The sequence below is a fragment of the Capsicum annuum genome, chromosome 11, assembly GCF_002878395.1.
Source record: "Capsicum annuum cultivar UCD-10X-F1 chromosome 11, UCD10Xv1.1, whole genome shotgun sequence".
NCBI classification, from domain to species: domain Eukaryota; kingdom Viridiplantae; phylum Streptophyta; class Magnoliopsida; order Solanales; family Solanaceae; genus Capsicum; species Capsicum annuum.
In genome coordinates this window covers 115,290,318-115,298,780 of record NC_061121.1, presented here as the reverse complement: position 1 = coordinate 115,298,780, position 8,463 = coordinate 115,290,318, and the positions used below count along the sequence as shown (strand labels likewise).

The window sequence follows — 8,463 nt, the reverse complement described above, 5'->3', positions numbered from 1 at the left end:
GAGAATGATCTTGGGATTATGTCTACCTAAAGGAAAATTATGCATGGGAACATAATGATTTGGTGTAAATTCTAGTTATTAAGGATACGGTAAGCTAGGTCGGAAGTCCTCGAAGCTCGTTTGTTAACAAAACCTCAAGAATATCACTCACTGACACTTTAGAGTACCTAACAAGTATGTCAATTTCATCCACCTAATACCTCAATTGGGCTTCCCTATTTCTAGGAAGATGCCCAAGATGTAGCTAACTCTCTTCTCACCCTTATTTCTAAGATGGCAAAAGATAGAAAACTATATCCGTTATTGTCCACTATTTCTTTGGTACCTATATCCCTCTTTCAAGGATGATATGCGTTCCAAAAGTTCACCAACATCCCTCTTTCAAGGATGATGTGAGCTTTCAAGAGCTTGGGGTTTTCACCCACAAACCCATTTTGGGTGCTTGGGGTTTTCACCCACAAACCCCAACTAATTCAAACAAGCAATAGTGAAACCCATCATCAACAAACTAGAATCTAAACAAATATATCACAACCCATACAAATTGTACCTTAATTCAACATTATCCCAAGACAAGTAAATTCAGATACTCATGAAGTAAAGAGGAAGAAATATACCAAAAGGTTAATCCAAAACATAAAATGGAAAGTGAGAAGATTTTCCCAATTACACTTCCATTCCACCAAATTCAACTTGAAAATTAAAATACACAAATTTTCCAAATTAGCAGGGTTACAAGCTTTCCTAATTTCAATTGTTCAAAGTGTAGTATCTCAAATGGGAAAGGGTTTTTGTAATTTAAGGGATTTGGGGTCAGCTAGGTAAAATGATAGAACTACCCTTGGGCGAAATCCCGCTAAGCTGTATTTGCAACAGTGTGTCCGCGATCGTGGCTACTGCCACCTCAATAAGGTCACCACAATCACGGTCCTTTGACCTAACTTGATCGACCATGATTGCGGCCCTTAGACTGCGATCGCGGTAACTGAGATTGATATCTACTTCAAGTCTTCCAGCTATACTTTTTTTCTCCTTTTTGATTGTTTTCAGCTCAAATCTACATCTTTCCTTCTCATAACCTATATGCTAGAAAAATGGGGAAATTAGTGCATTTAATCACAAATTTGTCTCATTCATACATTCAAATTGCGGTAGCGTGCATGAATTTTTAGTACAAATGAGTGTTAAATTCACCACTCATCAACACCCCTAACTTAGATTTTTGCTTATCCTCAAGCACACTACCTCTTACCACGAGACAATGCATTTAAGCACCTTTTATACAACCCAATAATCACAATGACTTCAATCTTGGTTACTACCATAAGTAGCTCTTCAAACAAGGGCCAAGATATTCTCACGACACCCCTCAACATGAAATGCAATTCAAAGATTCAAAGAACTTTAAATATCAACCATGCAACAATCATTCCCACTCTAAAAGTGACTCTCTATTGACCTAAACTCAACTATACTCCTTTTACCTCATTATTCAAAAGATGACAACGTCACCCACCTCAAGTTGTTCACACGCCTCCTTACAAGAAGAAAAATCCCCTACACATCAAATTATCAAATATGCAACAAGGGATTCAAGTACAAAACTCTCTCTCTCTCACAAAGACTCTCAATGCTAACGAGTACCATACGATAGGTTTGACATTATTTTCACTCACCACTATAATGAATACACTTGGCTGGAGATATTGAAGGGCCTTTAGGGCTTGTAATGTAGGTTCGGGGAAGGTTAGGACATCATTTAGGAACAAGTTGCTACACCCTCGTTGAACATCTACATCACACTATTTCATCCTTCTAACTTTTTGACCATGGACCACTTATTTTGATTGCACACTTTATACATGCCTATTTTAGCTACCTTGATTTTCCCTACTTTTTGGAGGCATCTTTCATTCACTTATCTCTTTTGCAATCTATGCCTAATTTTTCTTTTCATCATACCTTTTTTTCACTTTTTTTATTGCTTAGCTCATAGGCATCCACTTATACTACCATATCCCAAAGTCAACTCTTTCAAACTTATCACCCCAACTTAGGCATTTAGTCTTAATTTTTATTTTTCATGTTCAAAAAGGGTAGGGTTCAAGAGAGGGAAAAACTTTGAATGGATCAAGGCTTGTTATGTGGTTTCTAAAGAAAGGATTGAAGGCTTGAATTTGGTAACTAAAGGTACTATCCTAATCATGGGTAGGCTATTTAGGATAAAGTGGGTTCCTATGCTCACAAAGATGGCCTAGGATTATTTCACCAGCCAAGAACAATTAAGATTAGCCTTGAGACACTAACAGGGTAAGTTTTAGATGGTACAAGTAGGCATGAGATTTAGACTCAAAGTCTCACCGCATATGGCATGCAAACTCCTCAAAGGGGTTCAATTTCCCCTGATACTAGAGACAAAAATGTATTATCTACCAATTTTTACAAGCCAACATTTTGGAGTCACAAAAAGAGGTAAAGTATTGTTACAAGATAGCTCACGTCCGTGCCCTTGATTTTTAATTTTTTTTGGAAGGAGGAGGTGTTTGCTTTGCATTTGCACCACACACAATTTGCTTTTTATGGAACCAAACCAAGTCGACGTCTCACATTTAGGCTTTCATACAGGCAAATCATATTTCTACTCATACTATTCCATAGGTATAAGTGTGATCCTAAATCCAAAATGCTATAGGTACTCAGACTTCCCCTGCATTTATATCTTTGATGCTATGGGTACTTAAACTTCCCCTGCATCCATGGCTCAAAACCCAATCACAATGATTCTACCTTGAGAATGTCGTCACTCAATCTATCATAGGAAAATACTTATAGGATATCATCACAAGTAAAATAAAGATAAAGAAAAAATCTAAAAACAAAACAAAATGACTAATCCATGAAAATGTGGGCACCATCAGAGTGCCCAAATATTAAAACCCATAAAAAAATAAAAATCATCCAAAATAACATCAAAATATCCAGAAATATCAATAATATAGACCCAAATAAAATAAATTCGGAGATAGGCACCCCCAACTAAAAAGATAGCAGTCTTCTCACTGCATAAACAATCAAGTATAAAGAGAGATAAAGATGCTCCCTGAAACCACATCAAGAGCAGCTCTCAATCTTTAAGCTCACAGGCACTCACTTAAAACTTCGTGGCTCAAAATTACCTCTTCCAATCATCACCACCCTAACTTAGGATAACATCTATACAAGGGTAGGAATTTTAGGCTAAAGTGGACTTCCAATGTCACAAAGATGGCCTAAGATCATTTCAGCAACCAAGTACAATTAGAATTAGCCTTGAGAGACTAATGAGGCAAGTTATAGAAGTTACAAGTACACATGAGATTTGAGAAAATAAGCTCACCACACATGGCATGAACATTAACCAAGGGGAATCAATTGCCCCTCCCACTAGACAAAAATGGTGTATTTACCAATTTTCACAAGCCAAAATTTTTGGATTCACAAAAAGAGAAAAAGTTGTTACAAGGTCGCTCACGTCTATGCCCTTGATTTTCAAAATTTTTTGATGAAGGAGGGTATTTTTTTGGCATTTGCACCACACATAATTTGATACCTATGGAAACAACCCAATCCTTTGTCTCACATTGTGGCTTTTATACGGGCAAACCAACTATATGACTACTCATTTTTTGCCATAGGTATGAATGTGATCAAAACTCAATCACGACGTGTTTTCGTTAAGAATGTCCTCATTCAATATATCATAGGAAAGACTTGCCCAACTTCATTATTAAAAGAAATAGAAAACTAAAAATGAAAACAATTAATTCATAAAATTTTCATGCGCCGTGTGAATTAAATTTGAGTATTGCAAACTAATAAGTATGCACAGGTGCAAGGCCACAAACCCTACTATAAGACTTATAATGACCTCACTATATAACATAAAAGCATATGAAGGGTAAAAGGTCTCCTTAAAACCATATTGATAACCTCCCGCTGCATTGTCTAGCACGGTTTTGTTGACTGAATCAAGAGCCCGGTAGAAAATTTGGAGAAGCATCTTCTTTGGGACCTCGTGGTTCGGACATTGTACGACTTTTCCATTGAATCTTTCCCATACCTCGTACAAGATTTCTCCATTCAATTGCCTAAAGTTAATGATTTCATTATACAATTGAAGTATCTTGGAGGGTGGGAAATACCTATCAAGAAAGGCCATGGTAAGTTCATCCCATGAAGTAATTAATCCGGTCGGAAGTGAGAGAAGCCACAATACCGCCTCCCCTATTAGAGAGAAGGAGAAGAGGTGAAAACGGATAGACTCTTGGGTTATGTATGCAATATCAATGGGTGCACACACTTTTACAAAGTTCTTCAAATGCAAGTTGGGGTCTTCATAGGCTTGTCCGTAAAAAAATCCATTTATTTGTAGCATATGCAACAAGACACTCGTGATATGAAAGAAATAGTTCCATGAGTAGGTGGGATATGAATGACACCCAAATGTCCAACGTTGTTGAGTTACTCTGTCATCAAGAGGTCCGTCGAAGGACCTAGCAATACTTGCATTGGCACTCATAGTTTTGTGAACACTCTGGGAACCACCTAAAAAGGAAACAAAAAAAACAACTAAAATAAATAAACACTACTACGGGTATACCCTAAGTAAAAATCAACACCGCATAAGTGAAAGCTAAATTTCACTCCCTGGCGATGGCGCCATTTTGATAACGCTCACCTATATCATTTAAATTAGTAGAGGACGATCGTTATTAGTAGATCAACTTATATTAAGGTTGAATATACAAGGAGAGAAATTAGATTTCTAGTCCTGTGGGTTTTAATAGTTACTAAAAAGATACTTGTATTGTAAAAAAAGTAAAATTTATGATTTATAATTGGGGGGTTTGAAGTAAGGATTAATCAACTTTTAATTGAATCAACAAACTAAAGGCAATAGTTATGATTGAAAAATGCAATATGAGAAGAATCTTGGGATTATGTCTACCTAAGGTCATATTATGCATGGGAACATGATGATTTAGTGCAAATTCTAGTTATTAACGATATAGTAGGTTGGGTTGAAACTACTTGAGGCTAGTTTGTCAATAAAACCTTAAGAATATCACTCGTTGACCCTTTTGAGTACCTAACAAGTGTGTCAATTTTATCCACCTAATACCTTAATTAGGCATCCCTATTTTTAGGAAGATGCCCAAGACGTAGCTAACTCTCTACTCACCCTTATTTCTATAATAGCAAAATATAGCAACCTATATCCATTATTATCCACTATTTCTTTGGTACCCATATCTCTCTTTTAAGGATGGTACGGGTTCCAAAAGTTAACCTATATCCCTCTTTTAAGGAAGATATAAGCTTTCAAGATCTTAGGGTTGGGTGCTTGGGGTTTTCACCCACAAACCCCAACTAATTCAAATAAGCAATATAGAAACCCATCATCAACAAACTAGAATCTACACAAATACATCAAAACCCACACATAATTACACCTTAATTCAAAATTATCCGTAGACAAGTAAATTTAGTTACTCATGAAGTAAAGAGAAAGAAATATACCAAAAGGTTAATTCAAAACATCCATGAAAATGGAAAGTGAGAAGATTCTCCCAATTACACTTCAATTACACCAAATTCAACTTGAAAATTTAAATACACAAATTTTACTAATTCATTGGGTTACAAGCTTTCCCAATTTCAATTGTTCAAAGCATAGTATCTCAAATGGAAAAGGATTTTTGCAATTTAAGGGATTTGGGGTTGGCTCGGTAAAATGATAGAATTACCCCTACATAAAATCCCACTAAGCCACAATTGCAGTAGAGTGTCCATGATCACAGCTACCAGGACCATAATAAGGTCACCGTATTTGACCTGAACTTGACCAGTCGCAATTGCAACCCTCATACCGAGATCGCGGTAACTGAGACTGATTTCTGCTTCAGGTCTTCTAGCTGTACTTCTTTTCTTATTTTTGATACTTTTAAGATCAAATATACACCTTTCCTTATCATAACCTGTATTCCAGCAAAATGTAGAAATTAGTGCATTTAATCACAAATTTGTCTTTTTCATACATTCAAATCGCGGTAGTGTGCACAATTTTTTTGTGTAAATGAGTGGTAAATTTACCACTCATCATTAAAACTTGATTTATATATTATGTACCATACATATATCATTATAATAAACTTACAAAGCATCATATAGCATCAAACACTATGAATTAAAGCTCAAAAAAACACAACATCCAAGACAGTGAACTAGAAACTTAAGCTAAGAACTAGTTTTGCCCTTTTTGATCTTTAACTTATTTTTGACTCTTAGCTTGATTCAATTGATTCTTAAACAATATAAAAAAGTATTTCCACATATAATTACACAATCATATCATTTTTAACTCATTACACACACTAAAATCCATCAAGATCAATAAGAACAACACCTAGCTCAAGCTAGTAATGCTAGTTTTCTCATTTTGATTCTAAGTGATCAATTTAAGTCTAAACTTGTTTGGAAAACACCTTAAAAATTGTAATCAAGTACTTAAACACTTTTATGCTCAATTATAGAATTATTGACTCATTAAGAACTCAAGAAGTCCTTAAAATAAGACTAATTAAGCCCACATACAATACTGAGGTGCATAAATTTACCTCTGATCAGTTATGACCTTTGAGATTAGTGGAGATGGTATCTTGAGGTACCAAGATAGGTTGTGCATTTTGATTTTGATAGGATTTGAGAGAGGATCTTGACTGAGGCTCATGAGTCTAGGTATACAGTTTATCTGAGTTTGACTTAGATTACCATTACTTGAAGGAGATGTTTTAGTAGAACAATATGAAGAAAGATATGGAAAATTTTGTGGTTTAGTATATGGTATATCAGGAAGTGAAGGTAGAACACTTGAGGCCTGAAGGGATATCTCAAGAGATAGAGTTGCCTATGTAGAAGTTGAAGATGATTAATATGGATTTCACTATAGGTCTTCTATGGTCTCAAATTTAGTATGATTGGACTTGGGTCATTGTGGATAGGATGACTAAGTCTACTCATTTCTTGCCTGTGAGGACTACCTACTTTGGAGGGAATTATTCCAAGTTATTCATTGAGGAGATAGTTAGATTGCATGGAGTGCCAGTGTCCATTATTTAGGATAAAGGTGCACAATTCTCCTCTCACTTTGGGCATTCCTTTTAGATAGGTTTGGGGACTAAGGTGAACCTTAGCATTGATTTCCACCCCCAAATAGATGGACAAGCACTATATACTATTCAGACTTTGGAGGATATACTAAGGGCATATGTGATTGACTTTAAGGGTAATTAGGTTAATCATTTGCCTCTTATTGAGTTTGAGTATATAATAGTTGTCATTGAGTATTGAGATGGATCATTTTAAGGCTTTTTATGGTAGAAGGTGTAGGTCTCCTATTGGGTGATTTGAGGTTTCTGAGACTAGGTTGTTTGGTACTTATTTGGTTTACCAAGCCATGGAGAAGGTGAAGGTGATTAGAAAAGACTTAAGACTGCTTAGAGTCGCCAAAAGTCTTATGCGGATATAAGGCAAATGGAGTTGAAGTTCAATATAGGTGATTAGGAGTTTTTGAAAGTTTCTCCTATGAAGGAAATGATAAGGTTTGGGAAGAAGGGGGAGCTTAGTCCCTATTATATTGGTATATATTAGATTTTGAGGAGATTTTGGAATGTTGCTTATAAGTTGGATTAGCTTGAGAGTTTGGGTTCTATTTATCCTTTTTTCCATGTGTTGATGTTGAAAAAGTATATGGGTGATCCTTCTCTGATTGTCCTGGTGGAGGATATTGGTATTTCAGATTCTGTATCTTATAAGAAAGTCCTGATTGAGATTTTTTATATACAAATTCATAGGTTGAGGAATAAGGATGTATGTTTGGTGAAAGTCCTTTAAAGGAATCAAAAGGTGGAAGAAGCTACTTGGGAAGTTGAAGAGGACATGAAGTCCAAATATCCATTCCTATTCCCCGTATTAGATGAAAATACTTGAGGGAGGGTTTCCGTCCTCTCTCTTATGGCCTTATAAATTTGTCATTTGAGGGTGTGCATTCTTTTTTGTTATTATGCTAATGGGTGCCTTAACTCCTCATTCAAAGATGAATGATCTTTGGAGAGGGGGGGGGGGTAATGTGACCTCACAAGTTTTGGAATCTAAAATTTCCATGTGTGTTGAACTCATTTGCTGAACAACAACTCTAGTAAAGAGTCATTATCACTTGTCATAATCCGTATGGTGCCAATCATAGCTTAACTAGTGAGGATTGCCCAGGTTTCTATTTGGATCACGACTATAACCCTTCCAGTTGTAAGGTGATTTCACAAGTCATATGGTGTGACTCATGACCAAACCAGTAGAGGTGGTCCTAGGTATTGCCCAGACTATGAGTCGTGATGAAAACTCATGACTGGTCATCACAAGTCAATA

At 36.0% G+C, this 8,463-nt stretch overlaps 1 non-coding gene across 1 annotated transcript; it reads left to right on the top strand.

Annotated features, from left to right (window-relative positions):
- The first annotated feature begins 4,049 nt into the window (after positions 1-4,049).
- Positions 4,050-4,155, top strand: LOC124889156. The gene has a single exon (XR_007047768.1). It is a non-coding gene; the product is annotated as a small nucleolar RNA R71 (small nucleolar RNA).
- Positions 4,156-8,463: the final 4,308 nt, after the last annotated feature.